Here is a 17,866-nt window from a genome sequence, read left to right as displayed (position 1 = left end):
CCATGCTCAGAATCTTCCCAGCAGGAGTCGCTGGGTGGCGGTCAAGAACGGGAACCCCCGCCTGGCTTCTCCCTCGCCCTGGACCAGGGATGCTGCAGCTAATTGCTGCACCCTCTGAGCTGAAATCAGCAAAGGACAGATGAACTGAATCAATGAACAGCACCAAGGGGCAAGCCGCATGTTGCGTGACGCAAATCATCCAGGGCTGGGGGTGGGGGGGGGAGTCTTTATTTTAACATTTTGTTCTGCTTGATGACGACATTTTGTGTTTTAGGTTTTTGTCAGCTTTAACCTGGAGTTTGGAATTCAGCAGAGACTGAAGATCAAACCTGGGATCTTGCTGGTTTGTATGGTTCAGGTGGCATTAAGCAGTTCACTTACCAACGGAGTCACCAAGTGTTGGAACTTGTTCCTTGTAAGATTGGGCATGCCACTGTTGTTGAGGGACTCACAACTGTGACTGTGACACTACTGTAATACAGAACCGTTCTGGAACTTATACAGATGGCCTCATGGTCTAGTGGGCCCCACCAAGCACCAGTGGGGTACAAAGCTAAGAAGAACCTGAAAAATCTCTCTAGTTACATATCCAGGCTGCTTAAAACCCAACAACGCACTCCTGGAAGAATGTGTTTTGTTCCAGAAGGACTGAAGGTTGTGCATTTCTTCCCTATTCTCCATCAAAGTTCTCTCTCTCTACTCACAGCAGCCTTAATTTAAGGTTTGTTTTCAGAGTGAAGCTATCTTCTACAACAGGGAAAAAGCACTGGGAATAAACTCAGTGACTAATAGCCCGGTTTAGGCAGGCCGGCAGTCTATAAATTCACCTTCAAAGCTAATTGAAATGGCAAGAGCTTCCAGCTGCTGCTTACATTTGAATGCAATTAAAAAAAAATCCCCTTAGTGCTAAGGAAATGATTTCAATAGTATAGGAAACAAAAATGTGCGTGAACCACGAAACTCAAGCATTTTAACTCATCCTCTTCACCAGGGAGTTTGACTAGAAAAGTAGCTGATCTCTCATCACATGGAAGAGTAGATGAATCCTGATTTAAACTTAAGGGCCTAGAAACTCGGTGGGCGGCGCCACCTGTTAGCGCCCAAAGAGTGCACTTAGTGGGCTTAGCACCACTGGCCACGCCTCCCGCGAAATTTAGCGGGGCGCTAATGGTGGCGTTAGCCTGCAGCGCTGCGCCGCCACCGATGACGTCATCGGTGTGCGCAGCGCCCCGCTACCGCCCCGATCACGATATTTGGTCGCGCCCCCCGCTGTAACGCCGGTTGCAATCTGCGACCGGTTCAGGGGGGCCTACCTGCGGCGGTAGTGGCGCTAATTAAAGGGGAGGTGCGGGGCGGCCATTTTTTTTGCTGGCCGCCTACCAGCACCTCCTCGCGCCGCCGTCCCTGGCCTCCTGAGCACCCCCCCCCGATCCCCCGGCAGTGCCGGCTGTGTCCCAAGAGCCCGGCACTTCTCCTCGGGTGCCGGGCTCTTTTGCCAGCACACGTGATCTCCGATCGCGCTGGTGCAGGCCCCCCCCCTTAAAAAGGGGAGGAAGGCCTGCAGTACCGCAGTGCGCCATGCCGCAGCGTGTGGCGCTGCAGCACGTTGCGCTGCGATATCCAGTTGCAGGGCCCCAAGAGGGATGCAGGGCGCCTCGAGCTGCGCCCGCTTCCGTTTGGGGCGCTGAAACTGAATATCGGGCTGGCGCAAGCGGCTCCGTCCGGAGCGGTAATTCCGGCGCCCAGGTGAGCTTGGCGTGGGGCGCCACCGAATTTCTAGGCCAAGGTATCCAAAAAATGTTATGCGTGGATCAAAGTTTGCATTCATTCCAGATACCAAAAATAGTTCATTTTCAGAATCATTCCTCATTAGGCCTTCTGATGTCATGGTTTAACCTAATGAAGACTATCGAAAGATCAGTTCCAAACTCCAGGTTAAAACCCTAAAACACAAAACAAAATCATCAAGCAGACCAAAATGATAAAAAAAAGAAAGACTTGCATTGCTATAGTGCCTTTCATGACTACCAGATGTCCCAAAGCGCTTTACAGCCAATGAAGTACTTTTTGAAGTGTAGTCATTTCCCCTACACCCTGCCCCAAATGATTAACATGACTCAGGCCACACAGCATGCATCTTACCCTTCAGTGCCCTCACATTGATTCAGTTCATCTGCCTCTTGAGCTTTTGAGTGGACTGTGTTTTTTCACTTGTTCTGACTTCCCAGTTAAAATGCAAAGTTTTCCAATGACTTCATTATTTACTTAATTCATTTTTAACCCACCACTGATTTCAACTGATTGTTTGACTCAAATTTGGGGGAAGAAAAAATGGAAGCCTATTCACCAGTGATTCAGTAAAAAAATACTCAACAGATCTGTACAGATTTAATACAAGTGATTCAATCCCTAAATTCTGTTGCTCTCTCCAGGTAATGCTTGTTACTATAGTGTGCTGACCATTAGCTTCTGGATATTTGTGGTGAACTCATTGCTGGATTAAGAGTTTGTATTTAAATATCAATCAGGGATTATGATGAATGAATGGGAAATGGTTAGAAAGAACGAAAGAATGAACCTGCATTTATATAGCACCTCACCGACTCCATTACAATGAGGGCCAAGGCCCAATATCAGGAGCACCTTGAACCCCACTATTCAGGCACAGAGATTGAACGATGCGTCACCCCACCCCAAAGTCCAAGAATGAGTGCCTAAACCTCTCGGCCATTATTTCACCATCAAGAATTTTCGTTTGGGTGAAGTACTGTTAAAAGAAAGCAAGACTTGCATTTCTATAGCGCCTATCACAACCTCAGGATGTCCCAAAGCTCTTTACACCCAATGAAGTACTTTTGATGTGTAGTTTTGGTTGTAAATGTAGGAAATGCGGCAGCCAATTTGCGCACAGCAAGGTCCCACAAACAGCAATGAAATAAATGACCATATCACCTGTTTTAGGAGTTGGTTGAGGGATAAATGTTGGCCAGGAGAACACTGCTGCTCTTCTTTGAATAGTGCCATGGGATCTTCCCTGAGAGTGAAGACGGGGCCTCGGTTTAACGTCTCATCCAAAAGACGACACCTCAGACTGTGCAGCACTCCTTCAGTACTGCAGTAAATGGCCAGCCTAGATTGTATGTCAAGTCTCTGGAGTGGGGCATGAAGAGACATCCTTCTGAATCAGAAGTGAGAGTGCTACCATTGAGCCATAGCTGTCAGCTGGTACATTACTGTGCTGTGCTCAGATTATCTATTCATTTATCAAGAGCTGTATATATCTTTTGGTATATATTGCTGTCACCTCTGGGCATTGTCAATATAGTTACTGTGACCAAGACACCCACATTATCCTTGTCAAAACCATCACTAATCTTCCTTGAATCACTACAAATACCCAGCCCAAGACCATCACCCCGTATATACCGCTGTTGTTTACCAATGTCTTTCCGACACTGTCGCTATCCTTCCCAAGACCCCAACTTCCTGCCATTACCCTCTTGCAGAAATGCAATCAGCAGCAAAGAATCTCACAAATGATCTCCAAAGCTTTGTAGGCCTTACAAAGACTTTACACTGAAAATCCATCACAGAACATGCCCCTCTGTCGCTAAACACTAACCTGTCGTGCCTGTGTATAATCAAGGAACACCTCACAGTGCATCAGAAAATAATGAAAAAATAAACAAAAACATATTTCAAAAGGAGATAAGGAATTTTCCGCTTAATTCATTTCTTTATTTTCAGTTTTCTCACCTTTTCCCTCAGAAGCCTTGGAGGGGGTGCAGCGTCAATTTACCAGAATGATACCCGGACTCCAAGGGTTAAATTATGAAGAGCGATTGCACAGAGTAGGGTTGTATTCCCTGGAATTTAGAAGGTTATAGGGTGATTTCATCAAAGTTTTCAAGGCATTAACAGGAACTGATAGGGTAGAGAGAGAAAAACTATTTCCGCTGGTTGGGGAATCTAGCCTAAAAATTAGAGCCAGACCTTTCAGGAGTGAAGTTAGGAAACACTTCTACACACAGGGTGGTAGAAGTTTGGAACTCTTGTCTGCAAATGGCAGTTGATGCTAGATCAATTGTTAATTTTAAATCTGAGTTTGATAGATTTTTGTTAACCAAATGTATTAATGGATATGGGGCAAAGGGGTAATATATGTGGGTAGAACAAATGAAAGACAGAGACACAATGAGTTGTGTAATGATATCAGCAAATAGAGATGGTATTTGCCTGTTCGATTATGATGCCTTGCCAGCATGTTTGCATGTATTGATTGCTTGTGCCTGACCAGCAGAGGGCATGTGACAGAGACAAGCAAGGCAGTTTAGTTTAGTTTCAGTTTCGTTCTAGATGCATCACTAGCATGATGTCTCCTGTAAAGCTGTTAAAAAGAGTTGAACAAGCTTTTGATTAAAAGACATTCTCTTTCATAAATGTCTCGTCATTGAACCCACAAAGAAATCAATACATGGTGTCAGAAGTGATTGAAAGAGATGAAGAGGAAAAATCTGAAGTTAAATCAGCTCTCCACAGATTAGCAAGCCAAAAGAGAACATCGTTACTTACCATTAGAGAATAGCTAACGAAGTGAAAAATGGAAGGTTTACTCCCACCGGCGAAGCTTCAGTTGACAGGTAATGTGGCTGAAAATTGGAGAAGATTCAAACAACGTTTAGAATTGTATTTAGCGGCAATCGGAGCTGACGAGAAAAGTAATAAAAAGAAATCGTCACTGTTCTTACATGTCGTGGGTGATGAAGCGCTGGAGGTGTATAATAACTTCACATTCGCTGCTGATGGAGACAAAATGAAGCTAGATAAAATAATGGAACAGTTTGAGGCCTACTGCATACCTAAACATAACGTGACGTTTGAGAGGCACAGATTTTTCACATGTGTACAGAAAACGGGAGAGACTATTGATCAGTATGTGACTGAACTGAGAAACAGAAGCAAATCGTGTGAATTTGGGGGACTGACAGACTTGCTGATAAAAGACAGACTGGTGTGTGGTATTCCAGATAATGGTCTAAGGGAAAGACTGCTAAGAGAGCAAGATCTAGACCTGGGAAAAGCCATAGCACTGTGTAGGGCTACAGAGACTGTGAAGTTGCAGGCAAAGGAGCTGTTCAGTGACAATAGCTGCAACGTGGATGCAGTGAGAAAGAACGGATACAAACCGTTTAACAAAAAGAGCGCCAATGTGAAAAAAGAGGCGTGGCCAGCGAACGAAAATGAAAGGGACAATCGAAAGTTATGTAGTCGATGCAGTACACAGCATACACCAAAAAAGTGTCCAGCATATGGTAAAACATGCAATAGTTGCAACAAAAACAACCATTATGCCCGTTGCTGTAAGAACCAAGCGCAACAAAGCAAGGTCCATTCAGTAGATGAAAGCGAGATAGAGGAGTTCAATGTAGGTGTTGTGTCTGAAAACAAAAAAGAAGAAAGAGACTGGATGTTGACACTAAAAGTGAATGACATACACATTCCATTTAAATTGGATACTGGAGCACAAGTTAATGTGATATCAGAGACTGATTTTAAGAAAATTAGACCCAGACCAAAGATACATGGAATAAAAGTGAAAGTGACAGGATACACAGGTACTGATATACCAGTGAAAGGAAGATGCATTGTCAAAGTAACACACAAGGACAGAGAGCACACGCTAGCATTAATCGTGGTGCCAAAGGATGTGCAAGCCATACTAGGTTTAAAAGCCTGTGAGAGACTGAACCTGGTAAAGAGAGTCCTCGTTGTGGAAAGCGAAGGAGAGACAGTCTATGATGAACTGAATGTTGCGTACACACCGGGTAAGCTGATGTATACAGCAGACACGCTGTCCAGAGCTGTTGACCCAGGAGAGCCCGCAAACACAGTGAAAAGACTGATGTACAAGGCAAAAGACAGTGGAACTGACTTCTACCAGAGCATGCTTGTATACCGCACAACGCCACTCGAGTGTGGTATGTCACCAGCCCAACTCCTTATGGGACGTATGCTAAGGTCAAACCTACCCATCCCGGAGAACCTCCTGAAAACAAAAGCGGGGGAGAAAGTGAGGAAGTTCAAAGAACAACAGAAAGAAAAGCAAAAGTACTACTATGACAGAGGAACACAAAACCTACCTGAACTCCACACTGGTGACCAAGTAAGGTTGAAAGACAAAACAAACACATGGACTCAGAAGGGAACTGTCCTGAGTGAAGTTCAACCAAGATCATACACCATTCAGACAGATGAGGGTGCTGTTCTGAGAAGAAATCGTCGAGATCTTCTCATGGGACCAGCCACAGCAGGTCAAGAGACTGATACTGTTGAACAACCTGATCACACAGCTGAGAAACCATCATCTGAGGCAACAACTCAGATTCAAGGACAATCAATCAGAAAATCCTCAAGACACGTGAAGCCTCCTGAGAGACTCATTGAGCAAATTTAAGGACTATTGTTATAGAAGGAAGTAATGTTATCTTATTCTTTCTTCAAGTTCTAGTGTATTGGCATATTTCATGTGAACACACAAAGCAAGGTTAAAAAACCTTGATCATGATAATGATAATGTAAGTTCATTAAGTGTTACAGTTAAAATGCAGATTAATACAAAGAAAACATGTTGTTAGTTAAAAGTAAAATACTTTTGTTTTAAGAAAAGGAGATGTAATGATATCAGCAAATAGAGATGGCATTTGCCTGTTCGATTATGATGCCTTACCAGCATGTTTGCATGTATTGATTGCTTGTGCCTGACCAGCAGAGGGCATGTGACAGAGACAAGCAAGGCAGTTTAGTTTAGTTTCAGTTTCGTTCTAGATGCATCACTAGCATGATGTCTCCTGTAAATGCTGTTAAAAAGAGTTGAACAAGCTTTAGATTAAAAGACATTCTCTTTCATAAATGTCTCGTCATTGAACCCACAAAGAAATCAAAACAAGTTGCTAGTCAAGGTGCTTGTTTTACTAGGCCAGGTCAAACTGAGCATACTCATACTAAACCATGTGACAAACCATGTGATAATACATTACACTGCTTTCTCCTTAAAAAAAAGTGTATGCATTCCCCTCACAAATACAACAAAACTATGGTCTCACCTCTCCCAGCATTACATATACCACATAACAAAAACTCCGGGCTTTTTTTCTTTTAAATCAACTACAAATCCAGTTTAACAACAGGTTTGCGGCGCCCTCCTGATCTCCTTACAGAAGGTTTTGGCGTTGAACCAATTTTTGGGCTGTTTTGTTTTGGTTCCAAAATCAAAGAAGTAGGCACCACCACTTGATACAACCTTGCTCACAAGACAATTCAGTACGACGGTTATGGAATGGTTTCAACTCTGGGTCCAGACACTGATCAGTCCATCCATTCAAGGGATTTTCATTCACTCTTTTCAGTACTGAGTCCTTTTGAGTCTCATCTACAATCTCAGTTGCAATAACGGGAAGGTCTTTGTCAACTGCACCTAGCGTGAAAATCTCACCTTCACTCCCAACACACAAGCCTTCATGTGGCAACCTGGACAAGGCATCTGTGATTGCGTTTTGCTTTGAAGTGCGATATTCAATTGTGTAGTCATATTGTGACTACAACACTGCCCAATGTTGCATTCTTGATGCAGCCATTGCAGGGATGGCAGATTTGGGCCCAAATATTGCTAGGAACGGTTTGTGATCAGTTATCAGGGTAAACTTTCTGCCGATCAGGAACTGTTGGAAAATCTTGATTCCAAACACTATGGCAAGTGCTTCCTTTTCAATTTGTGTGTAGTTTCTTTCGCTCTTTGTGAGTGTTCGCGATGCAAACGCAACTGGTTTCTCTTGGTTGTCATCCATTCTTCTTCTTCTTCTTAGGCAGTTAAGCATTACATGGCTTATGACGGCTCCCACACCGTAGCTAGAAGCATCGCACGCTAACGCTCATGCTCTGTGTCGTAGTGCACAAGTAGAGCATCACTAGAGAGACTTCTCGTACAAGCGTCGTAAGCTTCCTGTTGCGCTTTTGTCCACTTCCACTGGACATCCTTCTTGAAGAGCTCGCGTAATGGAGCTCACATGGTCGCTAACTCAGGTAAGAAATGTGCGTAGTACTGGACCATTCCAAGAAAAGATCTTAACTCAGACATGTTCTGTGGCTTTGGAGCATTGATGACAGCATCAACCTTTTCCTTAACTGGTTGCAAGCCATTTGCATCAACTTTCAGACCAAGGTACACAACCTCGGGCTGCACAAAAGCACATTTGCTCCTTTTCAATTTGACATTGTGGGAATTCAACCTTTGAAGCACTAAATCTAACACTTCTAGATTTTCTTCCTCGCTGCTTGTTGCGATCAGCACATCGTCTTGATTGTATAAGCAATTTGGAACTCCTTGCAAAATCTTATCCATCACAGCCTGGAAGATTTTGGGGGCGGACTTTACACCATACGGCAGCTTGATGTATGAGTACAGTCCCTTGTATGCGTTGATGGTGAGATACTGTTGACTCTTTTTGTCAACATTCAACTGAGGGTAAGCGTGCGACAGGTCAAGCTTGGAGAAAACCTTTGACCCAAAGAGTGCTGCATACAAATCTTGCGATGTAGGAAACAGGTACTGCTCATCGTCAACTGCTTGGTTGATAGTAACTTTGTCGTCGCCACACAAGCGTACAGTTTGTCTGCTTTGGGCACTACCACAATCAGGGTAGCCCATTCACTTTGTCAGTTTTTACTGGCACTCCATTCTCTCTGAGCTTCACTAGCTCTTCCTCCACCTGACTTTTCAACGCATAGGGGACCGGCCTTGCCTTACAATAGACAGGCTTCGTGTTGGACTTGATGCGGATATACGCGTCATACCCAGTGATGCCCTCATAACTGTCTGAGAACATGCTTTTATACTTGTTCAGAATTGTTTCGAGTCGCTTCTTTGAAGCATCTACACTGAAGATGTTTTTCCAGTCTAGTTTTAACTTTCTCAACCAGTCTTTGCCCATGAGGGTTGGCCTGTTGTTGTAGCTTGCTACAATAATAGGCAGCTTTACTGACTGGTTGTTGTGTTGAACTGTACATTCCATTTGTCCACATGTCTCTAGGATTTCTCCGGAGTAGGTTTTTAACTCTGCGGTACTCTTTGTAAGTGGTATCTGATTAACCTTACTCTCGTATATGTCCTTACTCATGAAAGAGCAGTCTGCCGCCATGTCGACACACATATCAATATATTGCTCGTTGATCAAAAGTTTTGTATGGAAGTCTTTCTCACGACTGCTAGTGGAACAGATACTGTCGATGCAGAGTTCTTCAACATCAGGTGTGTTCACTTCAAATTGTGAATTCCTCCCTTTTGTTGTCACTGTTTTGCATTGCCACTAGAATGGTTCTTACTTCCTGCTTTCGATCTAGCTCTGCAAGCTGTTGAAATATGGCCATGCTTCTGGCAGTGAAAACACTTCGCATTTCTGTATTGGCAGGACTGTGGTGAGTGATTTCCATTGCAGCGATAACAATCCACTGAACTACTCTCACCAACATGCTTTTGACTCGGTCTCACAACTTTAGGTTTGGTGGTGGCTTTGTGACTGTAGACCTCAGCTGCACTAGTCACTTGAGTTGGATGGAGCCCCCTAGCATTCTTAGACGCCATCTCCTTAGATGGGGCAATTTTGCATGCTATTTCAAACGTTAGGTTTGGAGTGTTCAGTAACTTGGACCGTGTGCGCTCATCCACCAGTCCACACACAAACTTATCTCACAACGCACGATCCAACAATGTGCCGAAGCTCCAATGCAAAGACAGATTCTTAAGAGCTACAATGTACTCACTGATGGTTTCACTTTATTTTTGATTTCTGGTACCAAACTTATAGCTCTCTGCTATTTCTAATGGCTTTGGGTCAAAATGGTCCTAGAGTTTCTCGACAATGTCTTCAAATGACACATCCTTCACTTTCCCTGGCACGAGTAGGTTTGTCAACATTCCATAGACATTTGGCCTGATCTCCGTTAGAAAAATGTATTTTTTCCGTTCACGAATTACTTTATTTTAAGCTTGCACATTCTCATCTGCACATGAGGTCTCAATAATGTTATTAGCCTTTAAAAACATCTCCATCCGCTCAATGTAAGAACTGAATGGTTCGCGAGCTCGGTCATACAGGCCAAGGCTTCCGATGAATCCCGAAGGTGCGGCCATGATTGTCCCGATCCCGTCGAACAGTGACTCAGCACGCTACCTGTGTACCTGTGAGAATCAACGCCGCTGTTGCTGTGTATACATACACGTGAAGGCGAAGCACAGACGATTCTGCATCAGCATTAACAGTAAAACATCGGAAAAAATTCAGTTTAGGTGTCACAAATTCAGCTTAAACGTTTCCACTTGAAGGTTGAACACTGTGTCCTTCTATGATCCCTAAAAATGGCTTGGGGATCCCATTCTCGTCGCCAAAAATGTAATATATGTGGGTAGAACAAATGAAGGACAAAGACAGGATGAGTTGCTAGTCCAGGTGCTTGTTTACTAGGCCAGAGTGAACTGAGCATGCTCATACTAAACCATGTGACAAACCATGCGATAATACATTACAGCGGGCATATGGAGTTAGGTCACCGATCAGCCATGATCTCATTGAATGGTGGAACAGGCTCGAGGGCTCATGACCTCATCAATGTCGCTATTTTACTTGTGCGAGCCAAGGTAAACAATTGGCACCATGGTACTTTTGATGCAACTTAATTGGTGCTCAAGCAATAATGGTCCAGGTAGGATTTAGAAGAAGTTCAAAAAAATGTATAAACCAGCCTGGAAACTCAATATGTATTGCATAAACATGTATTTTTACTTCACAAAACCACAGTTGTATTAAGTACAAACAAATCTTTGCAATGGTACTGCACAAGCTTATTTTTTTCATGTTTCAGTCTTGCTATCTTGTACTGCAATGCATTTGAGGGTGCATCAATGGTGCGAGCACTAAAAAAGTTATTCTAAATTTTAGTTATCTAATCCAAGGTTTTAATGTTAATGATTAACCTGGCACCATTAAACAAGTTAAAGAAAGAAAGAACTTGCATTTATATAGTGCCTTTCACAACCTCAAGATGTCCCAAAATCCTTTACAGTGCTTTTGAAGTGTAGTCACTTTTTTAATGAAGGGAAATACAGCAGCCAATTTACACAAAGCAAGATCCCACAACCAGCAATGAGGTAAATGACCAGCTAATCTTTTTTTTTTGTGGTGTTGGTTGAGGCATACTTATTGGCCAGGATACCGGAAGAAATCTTTGCTCTTTGAAAAGTGCCATGGAATCTTTTCATTAAAATTCTTTCATCTCCCAATTTTCTCTCACTTCCCTTCACTCAATCTGGCCATTCGACATTTGAATGTGCCAGCTATTTGACTGAGGGGTGGCGAGCAATATCACAACCTATAAAAGTACAGCTGATATTGGCAACTTAAAAGCGTGGTAAATTGAGTTGGTAGCTACTATTTTTTTGCAACATCTTCAAAGAGACAAGATTTAAATATTTTACTGTGTTTTCTTTCCACGTTTCTCCTTACCTTTTGCTCTCTTGAAGACACTGACCCTTGCTGGGTTTCTACTTTGCCCAACTTTCCAATTATTTTTTTAATCCTTGCCATAGAACTTCTAGTAGAGATGTAGAGGAAATGGGCTTAAGACAATATCTTCTTCTTCTTCTTAGGCAGTCCCTTGGAACCGAGGATGACTTGCTTCCACACTAAAAATGAGTTCTCAGGTGACTGATGAGTCCAATGTGGGACCTACAGTCTCTGTCACAAGTGGGGCAGACGGTGGTTGAAGGGGCAGGTGGGTGGGGTGCTTGGGTTGACGTGCGCTCCTTGCGCTTGGCTTCCACTTGCTCCCGACGAAGAGACTCGAGGTGCTCGCTGCCTTCCTGTATGCTTCTCCTCCACTTTGTGCGGTCTTGGGCCAGGGATTCCCAGGTGTCGGTGGGGATGTTGCACTTTTTCAAGGAGGCTTTGAGGGTGTTCTTGAAGCGTTTCCTCTGCCCACCTGGGGCTCCCTTGCCGTGTCGGAGCTCCGAGTAGAGTGCTTGTTTTGGGAGTCTCGTATTGGGCATGTGGACGATGTGACCCATCCATCGGAGCTGATCGAGCGCGGTCAAAGCTTCGATGCTGGGGATGTTGGCCTGAGCGAGAACACTGACGTTGGTGCACCTATCCTGCCAATGGATTTGCAGGATCTTGCGGAGGCAGCGTTGGTGGTACCTCTCCAGTGCTTTGAGGTGCCTGCTGTATAAGACAATATATTACTTCTATTGAAGACCCACGAAGTGGGAGCTTCACTCCATTAAAGGATCAACCAGTGAGAGCTGAAAGCAATTTGTCTCACGTTCTTTGATAGGAGGGTACCTGTGTGTGTGCAAAGGAGAATTTCTGCAATACCTTGGAGCACTTTAACATTGACTTAATTCTAAAAAAAATACTTTAGATTTGGATCAGTGACTCATCTATGGGAGGATTGACTCCACAGAGATGAAAACTAGTCCCTTTTTATTCTTATTTTGTTTTTGCCCCCAAAGGATTCATTCTAAAATGTTAACGGCCCTTTGTAATCGTCTGTATGCAAGGCCAGGTAGCTTCTTCTTCTTCTTAGGCAGTCCCTTGGAACCGAGGATGACTTGCTTCCACATTAAAAATGAGTTCGCAGGTGACTGATGAGTCCAATGCGGGACCTGCAGTCTCTGTCATAGGTGGGGCAGACGGTGGTTGAATGGTTGAAGGGGCGGATGGGTGGGGTGCTTGGGCTGACGTGCGCTCCTTCAGCTGTTTGCGCTTGGCTTCCGCTTGCTCCCAGCGAAGAGACTCAGGATGTTCGGCGCCTTCCCGGATGCTTCTCCTCCACTTTGTGTGGTCTTGGACCAGGGGTTCCCAGGTGTCGGTGGGGATGTTACACTTTTTCAAGGGGGCTTTGAGCATGTTCTTGAAGCCAGGTAGCATAGCAATGCCAGGAGACAAAGCTTATGAAACCAAGAGTATGTGTCTCTCTTTCCCTTGACCCTTCCATTATTACCTGGAATTACAACTTTAGAATAATATGGAGTGGCTCCAAGACCAATGCCGATCAAGCTGGAGAAGGTCCTGTTGTGCCCCCACTCCTTGAGCTACCTTATGTACATAATAAAGTCACAACACTAGATTAACAACAATAAAATCATTGCTTACACACAGACCCTGTGGTTGAAGTACTGGGCAGGATCTTGCAAGCCTCTCTCTGCATATCAGCCCAAGGATACTCGTAGTCGGGAAAACTTACGGAAAGTCAGTATGGTTGATGTTAGTAGAGCTCCTTCATTTGAACAACTAAAACAGACGTTCAAGTTAGCTTACTTGTAATATTGTCTTAAAAGATATCCAAAATTGCCTAAACCAGGCAAAACTAGGTTTGACGAAATGATTTAGTAGATGGAACGACATGATGGCCCAGATTTTGCTGCAATAATAACAGCGAGGCTATCAGCACATGCTGTTATTACAGATTAAATCTGATACCAACTTCTGGCGTCCGCACATGCGCATTTAAACGCGGAAATCCAGAAGTTGCTGTCAGAGATACCCTGCTCCTCCACAGGGTGCGCTGTTGCAGTCCTCACTGATAGACTCGGCATTGAAATCACTTTAATGGCGTGAACTTAGGGTACTTGCCCACTAGTTCCGCACTAAAAATGGCTGAAAAGGTTAGGGCTGCTACATTTAGGAGTAAGTGAGATTATAATGGCGTAATAAGTGATAATTACCGCTGAACAACCTCTCTGGCCCTGAAAAATTAATTTTACCAGCGTGGTGTCTCATTATTCTTAATGGCCCATTGTAATCGTAAGAAGAAAATTAATGTTGCAGATTTTGTAAAAAAATTATAATTAAATTTTTTTTTTACTTATGCTATTTGTCTTTTTTTAATCTCTCAATCCCATCTGTATTTCCCGATCTTTATTTAGTTTCCTGTATATGATTTAAATGTAAATTGTATTTCCTGTTTTTTTACTTCCTGGTTTAGATTCTGTGTGCCTCAGTAAGGATACTTCAATCTGATTGGCTGAAGAACCACGCTGTTGCTTTTCCTGCTCAGTTGGCACCACAGGTCCCCTGTAGAGGGTGCCACACTGAAACAGACGCCGGATTAGTAGAAATCCCCGCTGACAAACAAACAAAACGTCTGTGGGCAGTGGTACGCGAAGTCATAAAGTCATAACGGCACAGAAGGAGGCCATTCGGCCCATCGCGTCTGTGCCAGCTCTCTGTAGAGCAATCCAGTCAGTCCCATTCCCCCACTCTATCGTGAACAGTGAAAGCCATTTCTTCGCCACTGATTGCAAAATCTGGGCCATAGAGAAAAGTTCTCCAGCACACATGCATTTCTCGCACACCACCCAACTCCAACCAGCTCAAACAGGCACAGGAAAGAAAAATGGTCAAACTTCACTGTTTCAGATTCAAGGACGGTAACAAAAGCCATCCCTCCTCTCATAACGCTAGTGGTACTTCCCCAAGTACCTGGGGAAATATTTGTATAATGAGGTTCACCTGCAGCATATTAATGTCAGATGCTCGTTACATGTGAATTTTAGACCAAAACTGATTCACGCACCTATTGACAAGCGTTAATCCCCCCGGAGTTCCTTAAGGCAAAAAAAGATGTGAAGCATCCAGTGTTGAAAGTATGAAGGGAAGGACACTTCAATGTTGCACATGTCAACAAGTCCAGTTCTTGCTTTTGTAATATTAAGCAGAGTCTGAGTTTAATATTAAGCTCTTGCACATAATCCTAAACAGACACTATAGGGAATACCAACGGAAAGGGGCGAAATTTGAAAGAGATGGCTACTGGAATCTTGCTGGCCAAGCACGTCATCCATCAACATTAGAAAGATAAGAAGCTTCCTCAACTTTGGGAGTGGACTAATCTGTTGAACGATATGAATACATTTAATCATACACCATAGGCAGGTCAGCCTGACTGTGATCCAACATCAAGGGTCTTTTTCATATATATATATATATGTATATAAATATATATATATATTCATTCCTGGGATGTGGGCGTCACTGGCCAGGCCAGGATTTATTGCCCATCCCTAATTGCCCTTGAGAAGGTGGTGGTGAGCCGCCTTCTTGAACCGCTGCAGTCCGTGTGGTGAAGTTACTCCCACAGTGCTGTTAGGGAGGGAGTTCCAGGATTTTGACCCAGTGACTATGAAGGAACGGCCGATATATTTCCAAGTCAGAATGATGTGTGACTTCGAGGGGAGCTTGGAGGTGATGGTGTTCCCATGAGCCTGCTGCCCTTGTCTTTCTAGGTGGAAGAGGTCGTCGGTTTCGGAGGTGCTATCGAAGAAGCCTTGGCGAGTTGCTGCAGTGCATCTTGTAGATGGTCAACACTGCAGCCACGGCGCGCCGCTGATAGAGGGAGTGAATGTTTAAGGTGGTGGATGGGGTGTCAATCAAGCGGGCTACTTTGTCCTGGATGATGTTGAGCTTCTTGAGTGTTGTTGGAGCTGCACTCATCCAGGCAAGTGGAGAGTATTCCATCGCACTCCTTACTTGTGCCTTGTAGATGGTAGAAAGGCTTTGGGGAGTCAGGATGTGAGACACTCACCACAGAATGCCCAGCCTCTGACTTGCTCTTGTAGCTACAGTATTTATGTGGCTGGTTCAGTTAAGTTTCTGGTCAATGGTGACCCCCCAGGATGTTGATGTTGGGGGATTCGGCGATGGTAAATCCTTTGAATATCAAGGGGTGGTGATCAGACGCTCTCTTGTTGGAGATAGTCATTGCCTGGCACTTGTGTGGCGCCGAATGTTATTTACCACTTATCAGCCCAAGCCTGAATGTCGTCCAGGTCTGGTAACATGTTAAAACATCTGTTAACCCCCAATATTCAGCACCCCAATGATTTAGTGGGTAAAGGCACTACTGTGAGTCATACACACCAGGATATCCCAGGTTTGAAGTCCAATTGCCAATCTTATTTGGGGCAATATTTGGAAATCTACAATTGGCATCCATACCCTAGGGTAGGAAGGAGAAAAATGAGTTAGGGATCCTGCTCCTAATCATCAACCAGTGACCCTACGTGTGGACATCAAGTGAGGAAAGAATTAAGCTTAGCTGTGGTGCCAACACTCACTGTCTCGGTTCACATGAAGCATGGCTACTTGTGTGAGGGGCAGGAGGGCAGCTGCTGCCCATGGTGTTAGTGTTTTCAATAAGAACAAATGTAAACAAGGGAGAGCAATGCCGGAAGCAGAGTAAAAGTGCCTATAGATCAGTCCACGCTGAGTTGCCTCATCTTAACTGGAGCAGTGATCGGAAGGCAACAATTGACCTCTGACCCCTCCAGGGTCGAGAGGCGAAAACTCCCCCAGAATTCACGCCCTGATCACCGCCTCGGGAGCCTCCCACCACCCACACTGGAACCTCTGTAGGTGTGGACGTCAGATGGAGATAGGACAGGACTCAGATGCGATGTCCCCCCATCCTCAGTGGCCTGCCAACACTCACTATCCAGGCCAATTCAGGAAGAATGCCCACTTACCTGCACCCATGGAGCTGTACCCTAGCATTATCTACTGCCTTCATGAGGGGAAAAAAGGGAGCAAAACTGGAGAATTAGAAAACAATATGGCCTAGAAATTGAGTGCCCTTAGCGCCGATTTTGCGGCGCTAGAGGGCCTAGCGCTGCAATTGGCGCCGGCGCCGAAATTGCCTGGGGCCCTTCCGCCGCGGTAGACCGGTAGCGCTGCGCCGGCACCGATGACGTCATCGGTGTGCGCAGCGTCCCGGTTGCCATGCCGACGGGCCCCAGCGCCGAAATTCAGTTGCGGCCGCCTCGCCCGTGGCAGCCGCAACTAAGACTCTGGCAACAGAGTCTTACAAGTCTTTGCGCCGGCGCATTAAAGGCCCCGCGGCGGCCGGCCGCAGCTCCCTCCCCGGACTTCCCCCCCCCCCCCCCCGGAACAGAAGCAAGCCCGGCACTTGTCCGAGGTGCCGGGCTCATTTTTAAAAAGATTTTCGCGGGCCGCAGCCGGGTGCAGGCAGCTCCTCCTTAAGGGAAGGAGGAGGCCTGCACTTCCCGAGCCTGCCGCACTGCATCGGGTGCCGCAGCGCCGGAATTGCGGCGCGAAACGGCAGTTAGCGCCGATTTACCGCCGCAAAGACCCTTCAGTAGCGCCGGCAGCCGTTTGGGCGCGGCCCTGCTGAATTTTTGGCGCGCGCAGGGGGACTTAGCGCCGGCACTAACTTCCGGCGCTAAAGCCCTGGCTAAGCCAAAACTCAATTTCTAGGCCTATATATCTTTGGCCTAGAAATTCAGTGCCCTTAGCACCGATTTTGCGGCGCTAGAGGGCCTAGCGCTGCAATTGGCGCCGGTTCCTAAATTGCCTGGGGCCCTTCCGCGGCGGTAGACCGGTAGCGCTGCGCCGGCACCGATGACGTCATCGGTGTGCGCAGCGTCCCGGTTGCCGTGGTAACCCGGCCCCAAGCCAAAATTCAGTTGCGGCCGCCTCGCCAGTGGCAGCCGCAACTAAGACTCCGGCAAACAAGTGCTGCCGGAGTCTGCGCCAGCGCTTTAAGGAGGCGCGGCGGCCGGCCGCTTTCCCGCCGGCCGCCTGCCCGCAGCTCCCTCCCCGGACTTCTCCCCCCCCCCCGCGGAACAGATGCAAGCCCGGCACTTGTCCGAGGTGCCGGGCTCATTTTTGAGGACATTTGCGCGGGCCGCGGCCGGGTGCAGGCAGCTCCTCCTTAACGGAAGGAGGAGGCCTGCACTTCCCGAGCCTGCCGCACCGCAGCGGGCGCCGCAGCGCCGGAATAGCGCCGCAATGCGGCGCGT

The sequence above is a fragment of the Somniosus microcephalus genome, chromosome 24 (genome assembly GCF_052327205.1).
Source record: "Somniosus microcephalus isolate GS21.2 chromosome 24, FLI_Smic_1.0, whole genome shotgun sequence".
Lineage (NCBI taxonomy): Eukaryota > Metazoa > Chordata > Chondrichthyes > Squaliformes > Somniosidae > Somniosus > Somniosus microcephalus.
The sequence above is the reverse complement of the archived record's forward strand: the minus strand, read 5'-3'. Positions refer to the sequence as shown.